Below are 24848 nucleotides of genomic sequence, written 5' to 3'. Positions count from 1 at the left end.
TTATTATTTAGGCAGTGTATGTTAGTTTTATTATGGCACTGTATTGCATTATTATTTAGGCAGTGCATGTTAGCTTTATTATGGCACTGTATGGCATTATTATTTAGGCAGTGTATGTTAGTTTTATTAGGGCACAGTATGGCATTATTATTTAGGCAGTGTATGTTAGTTTTATTAGGGCACTGTATGACATTATTATTTAGGCAGTGTATGTTAGTTTTATTATGGCACTGTATGGCATTATTATTTAGGCAGTGTATGTTAGTTTTATTAGGGCACAGTATGGCATTATTATTTAGGCAGTGTATGTTAGTTTTATTATGGCACTGTATGGCATTATTATTTAGGCAGTGTATGTTAGTTTTATTAGGGCACTGTATGGCATTATTATTTAGGCAGTGTATGTTAGTTTTATTAGGGCACTGTATGGCATTATTATTTAGGCAGTGTATGTTAGTTTTATTATGGCACTGTATGGCATTATTATTTAGGCAGTGTATGTTAGTTTTATTAGGGCACAGTATGACATTATTATTTGGGCAGTCTATGTTAGTTTTATTAGGGCACAGTATGGCATTATTATTTAGGCAGTGTATGTTGGTTTTATTAGGGCACAGTATGGCATTATTATTTAGGCAGTGTATGTTGGTTTTATTAGGGCACTGTATGGCATTATTATTTAGGCAGTGTATGTTACTTTTATTATGGCACAGTATGGTATTATTATTATTTGGGAAGTGTATGTTAGTTTTATCAGGGCACAGTATGGCATTATTATTTAGGCAGTGTATGTTAGTTTTATTAGGGCACTGTATGGCATTATTATTTAGGCAGTGTATGTTAGTTTTATTAGGGTACAGCATTGCATTATTATTTAGGCAGTGTATGTTAGTTTTATTAGGGCACTGTATGGCATTATTATTTAGGCAGTGTATGTTAGTTTTATTAGGGCACTGTATGGCATTATTATTTAGGCAGTGTATGTTAGCTTTAATAGGGCACAGTATTGCATTATTATTTAGGCAGTGTATGTTAGTTTTATTAGGGCACTGTATTGCATTATTATTTAGGCAGTGTATGTTAGTTTTATTAGGGCACAGTATGGCATTATTATTTAGGCAGTGTATGTTAGTTTTATTATGGCACTGTATGGCATTATTATTTAGGCAGTGTATGTTAGTTTTATTAGGGCACAGTATGGCATTATTATTTAGGCAGTGTATGTTAGTTTTATTAGGGCACTGTATGACATTATTATTTAGGCAGTGTATGTTAGTTTTATTATGGCACTGTATGGCATTATTATTTAGGCAGTGTATGTTAGTTTTATTAGGGCACAGTATGGCATTATTATTTAGGCAGTGTATGTTAGTTTTATTAGGGCACTGTATGGCATTATTATTTAGGCAGTGTATGTTAGTTTTATTAGGGCACAGTATGGCATTATTATTTAGGCCGTGTATGTTAGTTTTATTAGGGCACTGTATGGCATTATTATTTAGGCAGCGTATGTTAGTTTTATTAGGGCACAGTATGGCATTATTATTTAGGCAGTGTATGTTACTTTTATTATGGCACAGTATGGCATTATTATTTAGGCAGTGTATGTTGGTTTTATTAGGGCACAGTATGGCATTATTATTTAGGCAGTGTATGTTGGTTTTGTTAGGGCACTGTATGGCATTATTATTTAGGCAGTGTATGTTACTTTTATTATGGCACAGTATGGTATTATTATTATTTGGGAAGTGTATGTTAGTTTTATCAGGGCACAGTATGGCATTATTATTTAGGCAGTGTATGTTAGTTTTATTAGGGCACTGTATGGCATTATTATTTAGGCAGTGTATGTTAGTTTTATTAGGGTACAGCATTGCATTATTATTTAGGCAGTGTATGTTAGTTTTATTAGGGCACTGTATGGCATTATTATTTAGGCAGTGTATGTTAGTTTTATTAGGGCACTGTATGGCATTATTATTTAGGCAGTGTATGTTAGCTTTAATAGGGCACAGTATTGCATTATTATTTAGGCAGTGTATGTTAGTTTTATTAGGGCACTGTATTGCATTATTATTTAGGCAGTGTATGTTAGTTTTATTAGGGCACAGTATGGCATTATTATTTAGGCAGTGTATGTTAGTTTTATTATGGCACTGTATGGCATTATTATTTAGGCAGTGTATGTTAGTTTTATTAGGGCACAGTATGGCATTATTATTTAGGCAGTGTATGTTAGTTTTATTAGGGCACTGTATGACATTATTATTTAGGCAGTGTATGTTAGTTTTATTATGGCACTGTATGGCATTATTATTTAGGCAGTGTATGTTAGTTTTATTAGGGCACAGTATGGCATTATTATTTAGGCAGTGTATGTTAGTTTTATTAGGGCACTGTATGGCATTATTATTTAGGCAGTGTATGTTAGTTTTATTAGGGCACAGTATGGCATTATTATTTAGGCCGTGTATGTTAGTTTTATTAGGGCACTGTATGGCATTATTATTTAGGCAGCGTATGTTAGTTTTATTAGGGCACAGTATGGCATTATTATTTAGGCAGTGTATGTTACTTTTATTATGGCACAGTATGGCAGTGTTATTTAGGCAGTGTATGTTAGTTTTATTATGGCACTGTATGGCATTATTATTTAGGCAGCGTATGTTAGTTTTATTAGGGCACAGTATGGCATTATTATTTAGGCAGTGTATGTTACTTTTATTAGGGCACTGTATGGCATTATTATTTAGGCAGCGTATGTTAGTTTTATTATTGCACAGTATTGCATTATTATTTAGGCAGTGTATGTTAGTTTTATTATGGCACAGTATGGCATTATTATTTAGGCAGTGTATGTTGGTTTTATTAGGGCACTGTATGGCATTATTATTTAGGCAGTGTATGTTGGTTTTATTAGGGCACAGTATGGCATTATTATTTAGGCAGTGTATGTTGGTTTTATTAGGGCACTGTATGGCATTATTATTTAGGCAGTGTATGTTACTTTTATTATGGCACAGTATGGTATTATTATTATTTGGGAAGTGTATGTTAGTTTTATCAGGGCACAGTATGGCATTATTATTTAGGCAGTGTATGTTAGTTTTATTAGGGCACAGTATGGCATTATTATTTAGGCAGTGTATGTTAGTTTTATTAGGGCACAGTATGGCATTATTATTTAGGAAGTGTATGTTAGTTTTATTATGGCACTGTATTGCATTATTATTTAGGCAGTGCATGTTAGTTTTATTATGGCACAGTATGACATTATTATTTAGGCAGTGTATGTTAGTTTTATTAGGGCACTGTATGGCATTATTATTTAGGCAGTGTATGTTGGTTTTATTATGGCACAGTATGGCATTATTATTTAGGCAGTGTATGTTAGTTTTATTAGGGCACTGTATGGCATTATTATTTAGGCAGTGTATGTTAGTTTTATTATGGCACTGTATGGCATTATTATTTAGGCAGTGTATGTTAGTTTTATTATGGCACAGTATGGCATTATTATTTAGGCAGTGTATGTTAGTTTTATTAGGGCACTGTATGGCATTATTATTTAGGCAGTGTATGTTAGTTTTATTAGGGCACTGTATGGCATTATTATTTAGGCAGTGTATGTTAGTTTTATTAGGGCACTGTATGGCATTATTATTTAGGCAGTGTATGTTAGCTTTAATAGGGCACAGTATTGCATTATTATTTAGGCAGTGTATGTTAGTTTTATTAGGGCACTGTATTGCATTATTATTTAGGCAGTGTATGTTAGTTTTATTAGGGCACAGTATGGCATTATTATTTAGGCAGTGTATGTTAGTTTTATTATGGCACTGTATTGCATTATTATTTAGGCAGTGCATGTTAGTTTTATTATGGCACTGTATGGCATTATTATTTAGGCAGTGTATGTTAGTTTTATTAGGGCACTGTATGGCATTATTATTTAGGCAGTGTATGTTAGTTTTATTAGGGCACTGTATGGCATTATTATTTAGGCAGTGTATGTTAGCTTTAATAGGGCACAGTATTGCATTATTATTTAGGCAGTGTATGTTAGTTTTATTAGGGCACTGTATTGCATTATTATTTAGGCAGTGTATGTTAGTTTTATTAGGGCACAGTATGGCATTATTATTTAGGCAGTGTATGTTAGTTTTATTATGGCACTGTATTGCATTATTATTTAGGCAGTGCATGTTAGTTTTATTATGGCACTGTATGGCATTATTATTTAGGCAGTGTATGTTAGTTTTATTAGGGCACAGTATGGCATTATTATTTAGGCAGTGTATGTTAGTTTTATTAGGGCACTGTATGACATTATTATTTAGGCAGTGTATGTTAGTTTTATTATGGCACTGTATGGCATTATTATTTAGGCAGTGTATGTTAGTTTTATTAGGGCACTGTATGGCATTATTATTTGGGCAGTCTATGTTAGTTTTATTAGGGCACAGTATGGCATTATTATTTAGGCAGTGTATGTTAGTTTTATTAGGGCACTGTATGACATTATTATTTAGGCAGTGTATGTTAGTTTTATTATGGCACTGTATGGCATTATTATTTAGGCAGTGTATGTTAGTTTTATTAGGGCACTGTATGGCATTATTATTTGGGCAGTCTATGTTAGTTTTATTAGGGCACAGTATGGCATTATTATTTAGGCAGTGTATGTTAGTTTTATTAGGGCACAGTATGGCATTATTATTTAGGCCGTGTATGTTAGTTTTATTAGGGCACAGTATGGCATTATTATTTAGGCAGTGTATGTTAGTTTTATTAGGGCACTGTATGGCATTATTATTTGGGCAGTCTATGTTAGTTTTATTAGGGCACAGTATGGCATTATTATTTAGGCAGTGTATGTTAGTTTTATTAGGGCACAGTATGGCATTATTATTTAGGCCGTGTATGTTAGTTTTATTAGGGCACAGTATGGCATTATTATTTAGGCCGTGTATGTTAGTTTTATTATGGCACAGTATGGCATTATTATTTAGGCAGTGTATGTTAGTTTTATTAGGGCACTGTATGGCATTATTATTTAGGCAGTGTATGTTAGTTTTATTATGGCACTGTATTGCATTATTATTTAGGCAGTGTATGTTAGTTTTATTATGGCACTGTATGGCATTATTATTTAGGCAGTGTATGTTAGTTTTATTAGGGCACAGTATGGCATTATTATTTAGGCAGTGTATGTTAGTTTTATTAGGGCACTGTATGACATTATTATTTAGGCAGTGTATGTTAGTTTTATTATGGCACTGTATGGCATTATTATTTAGGCAGTGTATGTTAGTTTTATTAGGGCACAGTATGGCATTATTATTTAGGCAGTGTATGTTAGTTTTATTATGGCACTGTATGGCATTATTATTTAGGCAGTGTATGTTAGTTTTATTAGGGCACAGTATGGCATTATTATTTAGGCAGTGTATGTTAGTTTTATTATGGCACTGTATGGCATTATTATTTAGGCCGTGTATGTTAGTTTTATTAGGGCACTGTATGGCATTATTATTTAGGCAGCGTATGTTAGTTTTATTAGGGCACAGTATGACATTATTATTTGGGCAGTCTATGTTAGTTTTATTAGGGCACAGTATGGCATTATTATTTAGGCAGTGTATGTTAGTTTTATTAGGGCACAGTATGGCATTATTATTTAGGCAGTGTATGTTAGTTTTATTAGGGCACTGTATGGCATTATTATTTAGGCAGTGTATGTTAGTTTTATTAGGGCACAGTATTGCATTATTATTTAGGCAGTGTATGTTAGTTTTATTAGGGCACTGTATGGCATTATTATTTAGGCAGTGTATGTTGGTTTTATTAGGGCACAGTATTGCATTATTATTTAGGCAGTGTATGTTAGTTTTATTAGGGCACTGTATGGCATTATTATTTAGGCAGTGTATGTTGGTTTTATTAGGGCACTGTATGGCATTATTATTTAGGCAGTGTATGTTAGTTTTATTAGGGCACAGTATTGCATTATTATTTAGGCAGTGTATGTTAGTTTTATTAGGGCACTGTATGGCATTATTATTTAGGCAGTGTATGTTAGTTTTATTAGGGCACAGTATTGCATTATTATTTAGGCCGTGTATGTCAGTTTTATTAGGGCACTGTATAGCATTAATATTTAGGCATTGTATGTCAGCATTATTATTGCACAGTATGGCAATTTTATGGCAGTGTACAGTATGTCGGTATTATAAGGGCATTGACTAGCAATGTTATTTAATCAGTGAATGTCAGTTTTATTAGGGCATTGTATAGCACTCTTATTTTGGCACTGTTTCGTGGTATTATTAGGGCACTACTTGGCATTATTATTAAGCAGCGTATGCCAGTATTACTTGTACATTGCACAGTGCTGTTATCTTGGCAGGGTATGGTGGTATTATTATAGCACAGTATTGCATTACTATTCGGCAGTGTATGTTGGTATTTTTAGGGCACTGCATGACATTATAATTTAGGCAGGATAAAGCCCTGTTCTGTAACGGTTGTGGTGGCTTTACATGAAGGTCTAATTTGGACACTGTATGGTGTTTTTTGTGCACTTTATAGTGGTTTCTGAAAGAGTAATATTTTATAGATTATAGCGTGTCATTTCCATCTTTCACCTAGAGCCTGTTTTCTGTGAGTTAGTGTTCTTGCCTTAAAAAAAAAGGGGGGGGCACCACAGATTTTCAGCGGGCCATGATTAGGTGCTGATTGGTCCTGAGCACATCCATCAATGAGCCAATTGAATTTCTTCACATCTGTACTTCTACAAATAAAAAAATAAATAATAATAAAAAAACTATAATAAATGTTTTTCTTACTTTTTTTTTATATTTCTTGGTTTCATTTTAATTTCTATTTGAGCATTTTTTTAATAAATCATGAAGTACAAATATTAGTTTAATCGAATTTGTATATTCTCTCAATGGATTTTCTCTTTAGTTTACTAAATTGATCCTGACTTGAATTTGTTGAGTTCCAGATGCCCCAATCACAAAGCTGAATAATATATATATAATCTAAATGGAGAAGAAAGACACAAATAAATTCATATAGAAAAAAAAAAAAACACAGCCAACCCACACCACAGTTATAGCCTGCCCTGATTATCAAATACTATCTATAATAAATAATTTTTGTGTGAATTTACTAAATTAGAAACAAAGGAACTATTTACCCGTAATAAAAAAAAAAAAAAAATTAAGATACAGTATATATATATATATAAACAAACACACACACATATATATATATATAATGTTTGTACAGCCCTTAACATCCAGTTTCACACATAACATTGTGTTTTTGCTGTTTTCTTATGCAGGTTTTATTTGCCCAAAAACGCTGCGGCCGGATGTAAGTTTAAATTTGATGATAAATTATAAGAAAGTCTTCATACACAGAGGTTTCGTTTTAAGAATCTCTCTTCAAAACATCAGGAAAAATGTATGAACAAAATGCCACAAAATAAAAGTCGCTGCTACAAACGCGTGCGTTCTCATTTTTTAAATGCGTAGAAATAAAAATAACATTTCAAAAATACTACAGAGGAAAGAAAAATATTGCACACAAATAGGCTATGTTCACAGTTGTGTCGCAGCTTCTGTCGCATAATCTGTCAAATTTGATGGAAAAGAGAAGCGCGATTCTTCCCGTCAAAACGTATGTCGCCTAGGTGGATCCCGACGAACCCCACTGTAAGTCAATGGGGTCCAATTGTATCATGCGACGGATCCGGCTAAGCGTCATGGTTTCTATTACAAACGGAAACCAGGAGGCAAGTGTGAACAGAGCCTTCAGAAATATTCTTGAGGACCCCGTATCTCAGGTAGATATCCTTTCCTCAGACATGCGATACACTAGTCTATGTTGTATCATCCAGCTACAGAGTGACAATGACAGAACAATACGCGTTTCACACAGACACATCCAGCCGAGCTGAAGGCAGAGAACAACAGGTTCTTTAGCAGACAATCCTCTGAAATGACAGCTGGGGAGGAGATGACAAGCTTCTGGAGTGCCTCATGTTACTGCCAGGTGACTCGGCCTCTGCATCCAGATAGTCAAATTAGTTCCACTAAGAGACCAGAGCGTCTAAGAGACATAGACACCGCATCAAGATAAGAGGTCCGTTGTGTCCGGGACAAAGAGGAGAGGGGTGAAGGAAGGCGATACATGGCGTACAGTCTACGGCCACCTCACACTTATCATATCATGTACACGCCCATCTTAGAGAAGGTTACACAGTCCGTAGTACGGAAAAGTGGGCCAGACCCATCAGCCAATGGAACGTAAAAATATTCAAAACTTATTGGGCAACCCAAAGAATTAATTGTAACAGAAGAAGATTCTTTGTTTTTCAGTTTTAATACCGCAAACATTCAAATTGACCGACTGACAAAGACACGCGCTGAGTTAGTAACTCTCTGGGTTTAGATGAAGTAGATTTATCTGAAGTCTGTGGCGTACACAGAAAAGAGAAGAGCCCAATAGCAAATATGAAACTAGGCCACTCATTATGGTTCTAGGTGTTGCCACAAAGGACTGAAGTGTCTGGCGTTTGATTCTCTCTCCCCACCAGCGTATCCCATATCAGTCCCATTGTACATCCCTAGAAGAACTATCATACAGCAAATCCCCTATCAGTCCCATCATACAGCACATCAACTATCAGTCCCATCATACAGCACATCCCCTATCAGTCCCAGCATACAGCACATCCCTGTATCAGTCCCATCATACAGCATATCCCCTATCAGACTCATTATTCAGCACATCCCCTATCAGTCCCATCATACAGTACATCCCTGTATCAGTCCCATCATACAGTGCATACCCTATCAGACTCATTATACAGCACAACCCTGTATCAGTCCCATCATACAGCACATCCCTGTATGAGCCCCATCATACAGCACATCAACTATCAGTCCCATCATACAGCACATCCCCTATCAGTCCCAGCATACAGCACATCCCCTATCAGTTCCAGCATACAGCACATCCCCTATCAGTCCCATCATACAGTACATCCCTGTATCAGTCCCATCATACAGCACATCCCCTATCAGTCCCATCATACAGCACATCCCTGTATCAGTCCCATCATACAGCACATCCCCTATCAGTCCCAGCATACAGCACATCCCCTATCAGTCCCATCATACAGCACATCCCCTATCAGTCCCATCATATAGTACATCCCTGTATCAGTCCCATCATACAGTACATCCCTTTATCAGTCCCATCATACAGCACATCCCCTATCAGTCCGATCATACAGTACATCCCTGTATCAGTCCCATCATACAGCACATCCCCTATCAGTCCCATCATACAGCACATCCCCTATCAGTCCCATCATACAGTACATCCCTGTATCAGACCCATCATACAGCACATCCCCTATCAGTCCCATCATATAGCACATCCCCTATCAGTCCCATCATACAGCACATCCCCTATCAGTCCCATCATACAGTACATCCCTGTATCAGACCCATCATACAGCACATCCCCTATCAGTCCCATCATACAGCACATCCACTTATCATTCCCTTAAATCAGCAGCTGTAAAAGATTTCTTTAGGAGCCTAAATGTCCTGCAGTTTAGGCCCCTCCTATTTATAAATGTCCTGCAGTTTAGGCCCCTCCTATTAATAAACGTCTAGCATTTTAGGCCCCCCCCTATTAATAAATCTCTAGCAGTTTAGGCCCCTCCTATTTATAAATGTCTAACAGTATAGGCCCCTCCTATTTATAAATGTCTAGCAGTTTAGGCCCCTCCTATTAATAAACGTCTAGCAGTTTAGGCCCCCCTATTTATAAATGTCTAGCAGTTTAGGCCCCCCCTATTCATAAATGTCTAGCAGTTTAGGCCCATCCTATTTATAAATGTCTAGTAGTTTAGGCCCCTCCTATTAATAAATCTCTAGCAGTTTAGGCCCCTCCTATTAATAAATCTCTAGCAGTTTAGGCCCCTCCTATTAATAAATGTCTAGCTGTTTAGGCCCCACCTATTAATAAATCTCTAGCAGTTTAGGCCCCTCCTATTAATAAACATCTAGCAGTTTAGGCCCCCCTATTTATAAACGTCTAGCAGTTTAGGCCCCTCCTATTAATAAATCTCTAGCAGTTTAGGCCCCTCCTATTTATAAATGTATAGCAGTTTAGTCCCCTCCTATTAATAAATCTCTAGCAGTTTAGGCCCCTCCTATTTATAAATGTATAGCAGTTTAGTCCCCTCCTATTAATACATGTCTAGCAGTTTAGTCCCCTCCTATTTATAAATGTCTAGCTGTTTAGGCCCCTCCTATTAATACATGTCTAGCAGTTTAGACTCCTCCTATTTATAAACCAAACCCAAGCCCCTTATGCGATTGACCACATACTAACCATAAAATAAATGTATATTATTGAACAAGCACAATACAAAGTCTCTATTTGACTTGCATAACACCATATGGCCCAGTACAGAGTGTAAAGATATTATTTTTCTTACTGTACTATTCTTTCAGTGCTGGTAGCATAAAACAGCATCACATGATAACATACACAACACCCCCTTTATATAGCACAGATCCCCAGCAACAATTCTCTATTATCACTGTACATCCCCCTATTAGTCCTAACACACAGAACAACCCCCTTTCAGTCAAATCATACAACTCATCCTCCCTATAAGTGCTATCATACAGAACATCCCCAATCAGCGCTACCATAATGCACATCCCTCTATCAGTTCAATTATGTATCTCTTCCCCCTGCTTATAAAGAGTGACTTTGTTTTTTTTTGTTTTGCTCTTTACTGATCTTGCGTTGCACTCCAGTCACATTCAGAGCTGCATTCACAATCTGTTGGTTTCCTGTTAGGGGAGACCAGTGCATTATATGAGCTCCAATGATAGTCACACAGTCAGAGCTCAGGTGTTAGGTGTCAGCGGGGTGGAGCTAAACCGTCGTCAGTTTCCATGGGTGAGCATCAAAATTCTAAAAAAAAACCTCTGTACATCAATAGGGATTATGATATAAAATTACTCCAAAAACTGTAACTCAAATTGTTTTATAAATCACTCAACTGTTTTATAGTAATTCAAAGGTAAGAATTGTTAAAAACAGAATTTCCATTTAATACAAAATTCCTGGACTCCTTGTATGGATGTGAATGTAATAAAGAAGTCGTCTCAGAATAGACATTGGAGGCACCAATGTCCGATTGGCAGGGAGGAGGGAGAGGGGACTTCATCCTACCGGACATTAGTGGGGATATGCCACCAATATCTATCCTGAGAAGACCCCTTTAAGACATACTATATACACACCACTATACTAAATCTCCCACAGATACCAGCTCTCAGCGAATTATAGAAACAGTGATGTCTGAATTAGAAAGCCTTAATACTATCCACTCTGGGGGGGGGGGGGGGGGAGCTCCAGAAAATCCCATTAGATGATGTGACTTGTAGTGAGGCGCTAGAGACGCCAGCTTGATGTATCACACCAGATGCAAACGACTGTTGATCATGTTCTAAACAGAAGTGTTATTATTAACCAATGATGTGACCTAGATGTACCGTCAGCTCTCGGGGGCACCAAAAGGGGCCGAGCCAGTCGCCACCTCAAACAATCGTAACTGTGATTATGGTCTTTGAACTTGGGCAATGAAAACACAGAATCGTGTTTATAGTAGAGAGCTGTCAACTACAATTTAATAATTGATGCTAATGATGTCACAATGTATATTCTAGGCATTGCTTTCTTATAAACATGGACACATCTGGTCTGCAGGTGGGAGTCTTATGGAAACAAAGTCTGATCCATGTAAGAAGCCCCTAGTGAAAGTCTTGGTCATTCTCTTTTACCTAATGATGTCCTTGTTTTTCATTAAAGGGTCAATGTCGTTAAAATACTTCTGTAATGCCCTAAAAGTTTTGTTTAGGAGGGTCCTGGCGCTGAGAACCCCCACTCATCGTTGGAACGAAGTGGCATAAATGGGCCCCATAGGTTCTGAGTGGCTTTTTCTGCCTTTCCTGGCAAGGCAAACAGTTCATTGTGGGCTCATAAAAAGTCTATGGTCCATACTCTGCTGACCACCGCTCCCAGGAAGCAGACCAGAGCCGAAGGGGCTCAGGGCTAAGGAAAGTGCTTCTGCCCCTCTGTCCAGCGATCGGTGGGGATCTCAGCACTCAAACCTTCACTGATCAAAACTTCGGATATATCACTATGATATGTCAAAAGTTTTGGAAATGTCTACTGAGATGAGTCCATTTCATCTTCACATCATTGGAAGTCTTTGGGACCTATAATGAAATTACGTCTTCTAAAGTAATAATATCTTCATGAAAACACGGGTCTGTTACGGTCTTTCTAGGACCAATATGAATGTGAATTCTGAACAATACAGAAGCAGGACATGTAGAGATATTAATAAAAGATTTTGCTGGTGGTGAAGACTTTTGGGAATCTCATTGATGTCACATCAAGCAGAACCTTCCAAGAAGAAGACCAGCAACAAGATCAAGACCATCATAGAAATAATGAACCCAGCATCGAGAAGGCCAAAGACCCGACAAGAAGAGAGGACATTCTTGAGAAAAACTGAGAATGGTCGCACTGGGGGTCCTATATTGGATCATGGAGTTTGTAATCCCTGTGTTTGTGTTAATTTTCTCCCGGTACTCCAGTTTTCGTTCTTGAAACATAATAGGATAAGTCACTTTCTTTCCTTAAAATTGTCTTTAGCATGTGTGAGAGGAAAATAAATTGTGAGACCAACTGGATACCGAGACTGCAGTGATAATATCTCATTCAACTTACATGAATTAGGCCCCATTCACTTCACATGTGATCCCTACATTTAGCGCATAGCTCGGGAAACGCTCTGGACATGTACATTAAACAGAGGCTTTAACAGATGCCTAAGGCTATGGTCACACCCAAAACGAAAAACGGCTGTAAAATATAGAGCTGTTTTCAAGGGAATACAGCCTCTGATTTTCAGCCGTTTTTGAAATCACGTTTTTTATGTGTTTTTTACGGCCGTTTTTGGAGCTATTTTTCTATTGAGAAAATGAAAAATGGCTCCAAAAAAGGCGCAAGAAGACGTATACGTCTTGAAAAGCTATTAAAAACGTCATGACGCTATTGTGCTATTCCATACTTTAACAAAAGGTATACTGATGTATACCAGCACGACGGAGGCTGAACGGACACTCTTTTGGCCTTATAACCTTGGACCTTTAATCACATGATTGCAAGGATATAGTATGCCAATACTAGTCGTACAGGGGGACAGGGGTCTCAAATGACCTTAGCTCTCTTATGACGGTAGAGGTTTACTTAAGGTCGCCATACACATGAAATAATTGTCAACCGGACAATCTCTACTGACTCTCCCATGAACACACACACTCAAATCAGCCATGTGTGCATGTTTATTTCAACGGGGAGAGATGAATGAGCAGCTTATTTCCCGTGGGAACAAAGGATCGGGCAACAAGCCCGATCGTTGTTTTTCCTGTTATCTTTCGTCAGGGTAGAGTCAGGTGGCCCCCATACACATTAGATAGTTGGCCAATCCTGCCAAAATTGGTGGCTTCAGCCAAGAATTGTCTAATGTGCATGGGCACCTTTATTCGTCTTTAGGTTGGAAAGGACCTTGCCGAACGACTTATGCAAACCAGTAAACGAGGAACGGTCACATACCTGTAATAACATGAAGTCACCAAAAAAACAACTAAATGACAGCAGCTTCTGTGGTCAATATTATTTTTTACTAGTTTATGTTAACCTTTCCCAAGTTCCTAACTGAAAATTGTCAAAGGGGGGAGTACCGTGAAGGGCACACAACTATGGAGGCAATATCATAAACACATGTCTCTCAGGACAGAATAATTGGCTGGGCGATCCCTGGGTCGGGTATAGCGCCTCCGTAGTAACTTTTATAGAAACTCCAAATATCGTTTGCATGCAAAAAAAGAAAAAAGGGAGTCGTGCACTATATATGGTACACAAATGGAAAAGTCAAAAGAACCAAAAACAATTAACTGTATAAAGGGCCATGTAAAATAGCAGGACACCAATGCACCATTATTATCAGTAATATATGAAAATGCATGGCAAGTGAAAGAGAAGAATGATGTCACTGAACTAATACAAAGGGTATGGATTACCCTATAGAAGTCACAATAGGCGGGTTATTGATCTACGTAAATGATAATAACACATAAGGATACAATAGTAAATAGTGTATCCTGACAGTGCAACTGTCTCAATGTATATCCAAAGCAGAGAACAAGCAAGGAGTAGTATATACTCAATACAAGAGGCCAAAAGCCACACACAAAATGATTGTAACTCAGAATTTATGTTACACACTGCATAACAGCAGAAATTAAAAAGCCCCCATGATGTTTCTCAAAGTATCAGAAAAAAAGACTGCCCCGTCCCATAGATGTAAAAAGCCAAGTGACTTACCCATTACTATGAGGTACTCAATGTGCCCAGGAAGCGACCAGACGCGCGTTTTGCGTAATTAGCTTTCTCGAGGGGTACTAAAAGAATGTTTAGTAAGATGCCGGATGCATCCGGTGGTAAGGATTGGACCAATGATGTGTTGGGTCACCAGCACATGCGCGCGATCCGAGATCACGCGAGACTCCAGCCCCGAGTCGTCAGATGCCAGTGCGCGTGCACAGCTCCCATGATGCGTCACCAGGGAGATAGCGCAGGCGCAAAAGCTCTCGAATTGACAGCCGGGGCAGAAGTTCAGCGACCCGGATCACAGCGCATGCGCAACCCCAAACATACCAGGAATGCTCTGGTGTCCCGACACATCGTTGGTCCAATCCTAACCACCTGTAAACATGTGTAAACAGGGCTCGTTCATCTGCTGATCATATTGTTTTAGAGAACTGAAATATTATCGTTCCCGGCAGCACATCTCCCTGTGTTTCCCAACCTTTTCGGACTCGAGGCACCACTGGAGAAATAAAATTTCCTCAGGGCACCCCTGCCAAAAATTGTTTCGAGAAAGATAGAAAACGGCTAAAAAAAAACTTAAGGTATGTTCACACAGCGTTTTTTGGAAGGCAAAAAAAATCTGCCTCAAAATTCCTTCAGGAAGTGACAGCGTTGTTTGACCTTTTTGTTTGTGGGTTTTTTTAAGCCGTTTAAGCGAATGCAAAAGACGCAGGAAAAAAAGCTCCAAACGAGCGCCGCAGGTATTTTCTGCCTCCTTTTAATTTCAATTGGAAATCAGAGGTGAAAACCACTTGAAGACCATCAGCCCCCCCCACTCACAGTAAAATGACCATCAACCCCCCACTCACACTAAAATATCCATCAGCCCAGCACTCACAGTAAAATTATCATTTCATTAGCCCCCACTCACAGTAAAATGACCACCAGCCCCCCACTCACAGTAAAATGACCACCAGCCCCCCACTCACAGTAAAATGACCATCAGCCCCCCCACTCACAGTAACATGACCATCAGCCCCCCACTCACAGTAACATGACCATCAGCCCCCCTCTCACAGTAAAATGACCATCAGCCCCCCACTCACATTACAGTAAAATGACCATCAACCCCCCACTCACACTAAAATATCCATCAGCCCAGCACTCACAGTAAAATTATCATTTCATTAGCCCACTACTCACAGTAAAATGACCATCAGCCCACTACTCACAGTAAAATGACCATCAGCCCCCCACTCACAGTAAAATGACCATCAGAACCCCCTCACAGTAAAATGACCATCAGCCCGCCACTCACAATAAAATGACCATCAGCCCCACTCACAGTAAAATGACCATCAGCCCCCCTCACAGTAAAATGACCATCAGCCCGCCACTCACAATAAAATGACCATCAGCCCCACTCACAGTAAAATGACCACCAGCCCGCCACTAACAGTAAAATGACCATCAGCCCCACTCACAGTAAAATGACCACCAGCCCCCCACTCACAGTAAAATGACCATCAGCCCCCCCACTCACAGTAACATGACCATCAGCCCCCCACTCACAGTAACATGACCATCAGCCCCCCTCTCACAGTAAAATGACCATCAGCCCCCCACTCACATTACAGTAAAATGACCATCAACCCCCCACTCACACTAAAATATCCATCAGCCCAGCACTCACAGTAAAATTATCATTTCATTAGCCCACTACTCACAGTAAAATGACCATCAGCCCACTACTCACAGTAAAATGACCATCAGCCCCCCACTCACAGTAAAATGACCATCAGAACCCCCTCACAGTAAAATGACCATCAGCCCGCCACTCACAATAAAATGACCATCAGCCCCACTCACAGTAAAATGACCATCAGCCCCCCTCACAGTAAAATGACCATCAGCCCGCCACTCACAATAAAATGACCATCAGCCCCACTCACAGTAAAATGACCACCAGCCCGCCACTAACAGTAAAATGACCATCAGCCCCACTCACAGTAAAATGACCACCAGCCCGCCACTAACAGTAAAATGACCATCAGCCCCACTCACAGTAAAATGACCATCAGCCCCACTCACAGTAAAATGACCACCAGCCCCCACTAACAGTAAAATGATCATCAGCCCCCCACTCACAGTAAAATGACCATCAGCTCAGCAATCACAGATTCCACCTGTAGATAGTGCAACACAGCCCCCTTGTAGGAAGTGCCCCAAAGCCCCAAGTAGATAGTGCCACACAGCCCCCTGTAGGTAGTGCCACACAGCCCCCTGTAGGTAGTGCCACACAGCCCCCTTGTAGGTAATGCCACACAGCCCCCTTGTAGGTAGTGTCAAACAGCCCCCTGGTAGGTAGTGCCACACAGCCCCCATGTAGGTAGTGACAAACAGCCCCCTTGTAGATAGCACCCCCCCCCCCCGTTCCTGTAGATAGCCGCCACTGTAGCTCCCTGAAGGAGCGGAATCCCCATGTTGCCGTGGATTCCGCTCATGGAGCGCTCCGCTTGATGTCTCTGTCCATATATGGACAGTGACATCAGGGGCAACTCCTGAAGCGGAATCCCCATCCACAGCATTGCCGATGCTGTGACCGGGGATTCCACTCCAGGAGAAGCCGCTGTCGTCTGAATCCAAACCCCTAAGGTCGGCCCTGTCTAATACCTCCTGTGTTTTGACATCTATGGGGGTTTCTCTCTTCAAAAATCCACTCCACTTAGAAAAACGAATAACAAATCAGCCTGCACACAAATATCAGACGAGCCTCTGGTTCCTGTGGCCAAGCTAAGAAAAAGTTCCCCTTAAAGAGTAAAACGGGAGAGCAACGTTCCACGCCGCTATCCCCTCCTGACACCAGTTAATATCATTAACTCTGTCTGACTCTGAACTTGTGAACTGAGTCTGAACTTAAAAGAGCCCCGCCTTGAAAAAAAAAGGAAAAAAATCCTTTTTACAACAGTTTACGGCCTCGCATGACAAGCGCTGTCATTTATGGCACTCTGCCCGTTTCTTAAGTGTGGTAAATGATGTAGTGTAATTCGAATAGAGCTCCAGCACCATCCATCATGCAGGTCTCTGGTTCCCAGATGGGAGGAAAGAGACTGTGATAAAGTTTTAAGCGTTGGCTGGCTCCTTCCTCGCACTATATTTGTTTAAACAGGTTCAGTTTTGAATCAAATCCCTTTCCGCGTGTGAGAGGATTATTCTTGCCACATATAAACCACCAGATGTAGACTTGAAAGACATAACTCCTGTGCTGCTGGAGAGGCCGGCAGACCCATCACTTTCTAATTGTGTTTGCCTATGTTTATTTTTGCATTCGTTTATAGGCGACGTACCGGAGCGGCCGATAGCGACAGTGTCCGGCCCTCGGCACAATTCCTCATCATTTTCTCTATTTGTTATTGTTCTTTTGGGCCTTCTTTCATATGTTTGTTTCCTGAGCTCCACAGGCATGTTCCTTGTAATGTCATTCATTTATCACGTGCGCTGCCATAGTGGAATATATTTATTTATAAAACACCATGAAATAAATGCAGCGGAGACAAACAAACTAGAATGAAGAATTGTTCTCGAATGTTGTAATATGGGCCGAGTTATATACAGCAGTCGATGACAAGAACTTTAGGTTAATATATGGTTCTTAAAGCATATTCATACCTAAGGGTATATGTACTGGGTGGTTGATTGCATTAGAAACAGTTAAAAAATGTCCCCTCTTGTCCGGGAAGGGGCACCAGTAAGCCATTCGACCTTGGCCAGGGTATTAAGAAACTGGGCTAGGCTAGCGAATCGAATCGTGGCCCCGGATGAAGGAAAGATTTGGTTCGCTACATCAGCACAGTATCTAAATACCCTGGCCAAGGCAGAATGTCTTGTTGGTGCCCCCTCCTGGACAGGGGGTAACATTTTTATTATGCTTCTTATGACCACCCAGATTGAGATTGAGACAACTATATTTTGAATCAAGGGTGGTTCCTCCAGAGACATTTTGACCATCTACTGAATATCATACTGCTCAAGTTCCAACATGCATTAGCACCGTTGGCTGGGGTAGTGATGGTAAAGGTAGTTCTTAAAATTGACAACCGCTCTGGATGTCACTGTATGAAGAAAATTACAGGCACATGGAGGAATGGGCCCATGGCAGTCTATGGGCATCGTATAATTTAGTCGTGCAACTCAAATCCATAGTAACACTTCGAAAGATAGAACGGGATCGGTACTGAGGCGCCGTTCATGTATTTTTATTTGGGACTTATAAAATAATGTTTCTTTGCAGTGAAGTCAAGTTCATAACAATCCAATAAAGCGAAGAAAATTGCGGCATTCACCATAAATAGTCCATTTATTGATGAGTATTACTTAGACATTCATCATAATAGCAGCGGGTTGTAAGATACCAAAGGCGACGAGTGTTTTGCGTTAGCTCTCGCTTCATCATGGCCCTATGTGGTGACGTACCCATATTAATATACACCCCGTATGCCCAATTCACCTATAAATACTATTAAGAATAGTTCTATCATAACAACAACTACAACGTATCATAAGTACAAAACATGTATGTATAGAAAGGGGCTGAGATCATTGCGCTCATTCCGACTGATGGTCCCGGTGCCTCACATTTCAAAATCCATCTCATGTCTTAGTAAAATATGATGTCCATCACCCCCGATGGTGGGATCTCTACCCATTCTATCCCTGAAAATCTCAATACCTTAGTGTTGCCATTATGTCATTCACACAAATGGGATATTCAACATGGACATCCCCCACCCGTTTCTTCCGATTTAATTTGTTCCCTAAACCTCTTGTACATCGGGCTTATAGTTTTACCATTTTTCCAAAAAATGTATCAGGGGCAGAAAATAACATATAGAATATAGGTAATCCTACCAATAATTAAATTTTTGACGCAGTGACCCCCTTCTCCAATTTGTTGGTGTTCAATTTTTACAATAGGAAAATTGCCCACGTTTGTGATTCCCTTTCGGGACAAAATTCCGTAGCCATATAGCAGACACCTAACACAATCTTCTAATGATCCCTTCAATTTTTGCAGTGATGACATCAATGTAAATATGTGATAAAATTGTAGCCACAGCCCCTGTAATATGTGACCAAATTTCAAGGAAGCATCTGAGTTTGAGCAGAGCTTGTACTTCGTTATTTGAGAGATTTCCTACTAGATTAGTTGCAGGGCTCGTCCGCTTTGGACCATCACATCACCATCTTGTTAGAAAGGTCCCCTAATGATAAGTTTATCCCATGGTGTCTCACTTTGAGACCTCCAGCAGAGATCCTTATATGAGGAACCTGGCATTAAGTGTTCAATTCCTCTGTAGCGCCACCACAGGGGAAATAAAGCATTACACAGCTCCCATTGAAATCAAACGGACAAGGGTCCTCATGACTGTAGTATCGTCCAGTTATAGATGAGGGTCCTGTACAGGAGACCCCCTCCATCAATTCAGTCTATCAATTGGCTTTAGAAACCAGACAGCCCCTTTAACTTTCTAGAGAAGCTGTTATTGAGGAAGTGGTGGGCTGCACGTCTCCACTCAATGCTGGTCCTGGTCCTCTTCCATGTCAGGGAGGGGGTCACCCACCGCTCTAATCCTCCTCATGATCTGGGCTTCCTTCACCTATAACAGCTTCTGAATTTTTTTAACAATTTCGCTCGTGTTGTACTCAAGGACGAAGATGACATTCTGCTGTCTACAGTGTTTACTGCGAACCTCAAGTAAGACGGTCTCGAAGCAGATTTCTCAAGGATGGACGTGATGAGCCACCTTGTGTCTGCTCGCACATACTACACAGATCTCTCACCCAAAAAAAAAAAATACGGCTGCAATGTATAAATATGAAATAATAATACATGATTGATGGGTATAACTAGAGATGGTTCCAGAGGGATTCCCATTTTGGAGAACCAATGGAGAAGATCATCTTTGAAGGTCGCCTCATCTTTCGTTTTTTATGGTTCTTAACATTAAGGTTAGAAATACCCTGATTTTCCTGCCTAAAATATCAATCACTCCATAAACCGTCCCCCTAGAAAAGTGTCACACAGTATGTGAAGTTTATTAAGGGGGTTTTCTGGTGTGGTCAGAGAACTAGAACTCTCAAGACTTGACTGATGGGTTATTGGTGCCCAGCTAAAATAAACTCATTGGCTTCGACTTTGGAAAGGTTTGTGAATGCCCATTAAATGGAGTGGTAGTCCCGCACGCAAGCCCAAAAAAATATATAGTGAGACTTGCTTAGAAAAGGTCATTCCACATATAATCCCATTATCACGTTGCGCTTGTCCTTGTTTTACCCAGAATTTATGTGTGTTTTAAATATGAATCTGTTTTTAATGACATCCACCACGTTGGCACAATTGTTTTTCTATTAGGTTTTATAAAAAGGTCATTGAGGTTGTCAGAGCCCCGCCCCTATCACCAGTATCCCCAAAGATCATCTTGTTTGCAGTTCAGAGCTATAAAATACTATATATAATGAAGACATAGGTCCTTAACATTTCTATCCCATAACATGACTTGAGTTTTGGGTAATTTACTTTAATTTTATTTAATTTTATTATACTCGTCCAACTTCACTCAAAACATGTTTTACATTTGAAATACAAAATAATTGAAGCTAATAGGGAAGACATAAAAAAAACATATAGGAAACATATATCAGAAGGTACTACTTAAAAGGTCTCCTCTTAGGACGAAGCCACCCTGGCGATCAGCGGATCACCACAGGTCCTGCATATTTATCCCAAACATCCAGCTGTAATAAAAGGATTGCTCTGTGTGGACCCGCATTTTACCGGCAATGGCTGTTACAGTGTAGATGTAGCATTACAAGCCATTTAGTTAATACATGTTGCGTCGTGTCCTCCAGAGCAGGAGCTGTTCTTTGTCAGCAGCTCTCCACTCCACCTCATTGGGGGGGGGGGTCCTGATTGGGCAAGCCCCCCCATATGACATCTATATGCTCTTATATGGCATATTAAAAAGGACAATCCCTCTAATTATGCTAATTGTATTTTATTACAAAACATAAGTAAACAACAAATTTTACCAAAATTTGTTTCTAAATTTCATAAACTCTGCATTGAGTATGGCTTCACTGAGAAATCCTGCTAGAACAACTTTATAACTAAACAGTGGCTTATCTTGAGCTGCTCATCTGTGTAGTGTATCAGCTGGGTAGGGGTCAGCTAAGTTGACCTGATCTTAAATGCTACCCATCTATCCACCTAATGGACAATCCCTGGACTATTGAACTTGGACCAATTTTTATTTTTTATTGAAATCCATATTGGAAAATATTTTCCGGATTTCAGGCGATGGCTGAAATTGTGTAGTTGGGATGAAGTCCAAAGTGGAATTTTTTATTACTACATTAAATTAACTTCAAGACTCCGACAATGATCTAAGGATCTACACAAGTGACAACATCTACTCTAGGCTTCAGGGAGTTTGAGTTTGGTCCATTACTTCAAAGCGTTGTGTTCTCTTGTATCACCCCCTTAATACTATATTAAAGCTTTTGATTGGATTGATACAGAATTTTGGGGTGGAATTATCGATTAACATAACATATATATTAACCCCTTAATGCATTATCACGTACATGCACGTCACAGAAAGGGACCCCTTCCCGCATTCCGACAGGCATGTATGTGATGATTATGATTAGAATAATATAAACCTTCGATCCCGGCCATTTAATCCTTTAAATGCCATGGTCAATAGCGACCACGGCATTTAAGGGGGCTCCCTCTGTTATCCATTGGCGGCTGATCGCAATCACCGGTCAAAGGCTTATCCTATTAGACATGGCCGATTCCTTCCAAAAACAGAGCCACACCTGTGAACAGGTTGTGTCTGGTATTTCAGCTCAGTTCCATTGAAGTTAATGAAGCTGAACTGCAATACCAGACACAACCTGTGGACAGGCATGGCACTGTTTTTGAAAGAAATGTTTTTCTCTTCATGTACAACCACTTTCAACCCCTTAACAACCAGATCTCGTTCCTCATACGGCTATGTCAATGAAAAAGTCTAAAATTTATGGTGACGATGAAACGTGAAAACGAATGCCAAAATAGATCTGGTTGTTAAGGTTATCTTGTGGCGATGCGTTCTTGGCAAAGCTGGATTTTGCAAAAACTATGAAACATTTTACCATTATTTTACCTGCTTATCGCTACTCACGAAGGCCAAGGACTTTTTTGGGGTCATATCTGCCCATTGGTGCATTTCCTCAATCTCATTTTCTTCTATTTGATTGTATTTTGCTTTTTTTCTGACCTTTGTGTAATTGGGACATGACCTTCAGTACGTATCTCACAATGCACTCCATGGGTTCATGGGTTACTTACCAAAACCAATGAAGGCAACTCAACAATTTCTTCTATGTCACTTTGTTTTCCCCTATTCAATTCACCCCCTATAGTCACTCCTTTCCTTCCCATCTTCCCGCCATCCTTCCTTTTTTTTCCTTCCTTCGTTATTTCATGGGATGTGAAATTTGGAATTTGGATTGAGAGGAGCAGCGACAGAATTTTTGGCCGTTTGACTATCCGACTTTTTTATGATGAAGAATCTGTGTGATCTTCAGCAGCTGTAGGTGGCAATGTTTTTTGGTGGTTGTGGTTGTGGTAGGAATGGGTCGCTTAATTGAGGTGGCTGAAATGTATTATAGTTGCAGGACTCATTCACATTAGTTATTAGGATACCTACATGTGCTTTGGGATTCCCAGATGCCCTCCCTTGTCTTTAAAGACTCTAAGACCTCATTTGGATCAATGTCTAGTCTGTTGACCCACATGATGTTCTCCTGATGCCAGTGTGCCGTCCAGAAATGCTCTAATTACTGTTTTCAGGAATACCACATGGTCTAAGTGCTCAGTGGGACGAGATAACTGCTAATACACCGCAATTGATCACGAATACCGTATTGGCTGCTGGTGGTGCAGGTTTTGCTGATGCTGGTGGTGCAGGTTTTGCTGATGCTGGTGGTGCACGATTTGCCGATTCTGGTGTTGCTTTTCTTGTTTCCAGCAGTAACCGAAGCAGTAAAGTGTCAATCATCTTCAGAAAAATGTTCATATTGTCTTCCTGATCTGTAGCTGTTTCCACTAACCAGCTGCAGAAAAGGGTTCCATAGTGTGACCTTTGTGATTCCGTAGTAAGGGTCCTTAGAAATGGTTATCTAGTAGTCATCCCACTCTTTGAGGTCTTAGCTGAACGTATCACTCAGCAGGCGGCATACAACTAACCACCTTATTGTACATGGTACGCCCTGGCAGCCTGGCCCTCTCTCTGTCTGTGCCAGCCTGTCACTCAGTAAGCTCATGTTTTTTGTACTTGCTCGTTTTTTTCATTTGTTTACATGTTATTTATTTAAACCCCTCTCAATTTTCTTATGTACCGCCCCCTAGAAGTTAATAATGATGTCAAATAAGTAATCGTGCACAGATTGCTGTCAGAAAGAATAACTTCTTCCTTCCTTTCATCATCTTACTCACAGCCAGCATGCCTGCTAGTGGTAGATATGGAGTCAGGGGGTTCCTTTTTTGAGAAGACACTTTGCTTACCTTTTGACAAAACTTAACCTAAGAGTGTATGTCAAAAAATCTTGTTGACTGTTTCCATTAGCAACCAGCAGAAGTGTGAATGCAGCTCTGGAGTATAATCTGGCACAACTCTGGATCAGTACAATTAATGTAATGTATTTACAAAGTGACGCAATGTGTGATGTAGATTATGTCAGTATATAATCTATACACTGCAGGTGTTCAGAGGTGAACATACTCTTCGAGCTATTACAGAATATATAACTATTATGCCACGGTGTATCTTAAGCTGGCCATTCACATTTTGGATGGCTAAAAGGCTGATTTGGACCATTTTTTGCTGACTGTTGGCGCCTTCTGGTGACCCAGACGAGCGTGACAGACACAGACCGAGCAGATATATGTAGAAAATTTCCTTTGCCATGTTCAAGTTTTTTGGCCATTGTCGGGTGCAGTCATTGGAAAATGGTTTTTGCCAAACAACAGATCTGCATACCATCAAGAGAAGCCCTGACCAGGCCACAGATTAAAGGGGTTAACCAGGCTTTTTTTATTGATGGCCTATCCTTAGTATTACTATCAGATTGGTTGGGGTTCGACTCCTGTCACCACGCCGATCAGCTGACCAAAGGGGCCGCAGCGTTCGTCTACAGGTCAGTCCCATTCACTTGGCTATGACTGGAGCTGCAATCCGTAACACAACCGCTACGGATGTGTATGGCGCTGTGCCTGTAAACCGGGAAAAGGCTGCGGCAGTGAATGCGTGGCC

The sequence above is a fragment of the Rhinoderma darwinii genome, chromosome 1 (genome assembly GCF_050947455.1).
Source record: "Rhinoderma darwinii isolate aRhiDar2 chromosome 1, aRhiDar2.hap1, whole genome shotgun sequence".
Lineage (NCBI taxonomy): Eukaryota > Metazoa > Chordata > Amphibia > Anura > Rhinodermatidae > Rhinoderma > Rhinoderma darwinii.
Note: the sequence above shows the minus strand (reverse complement) of the source record.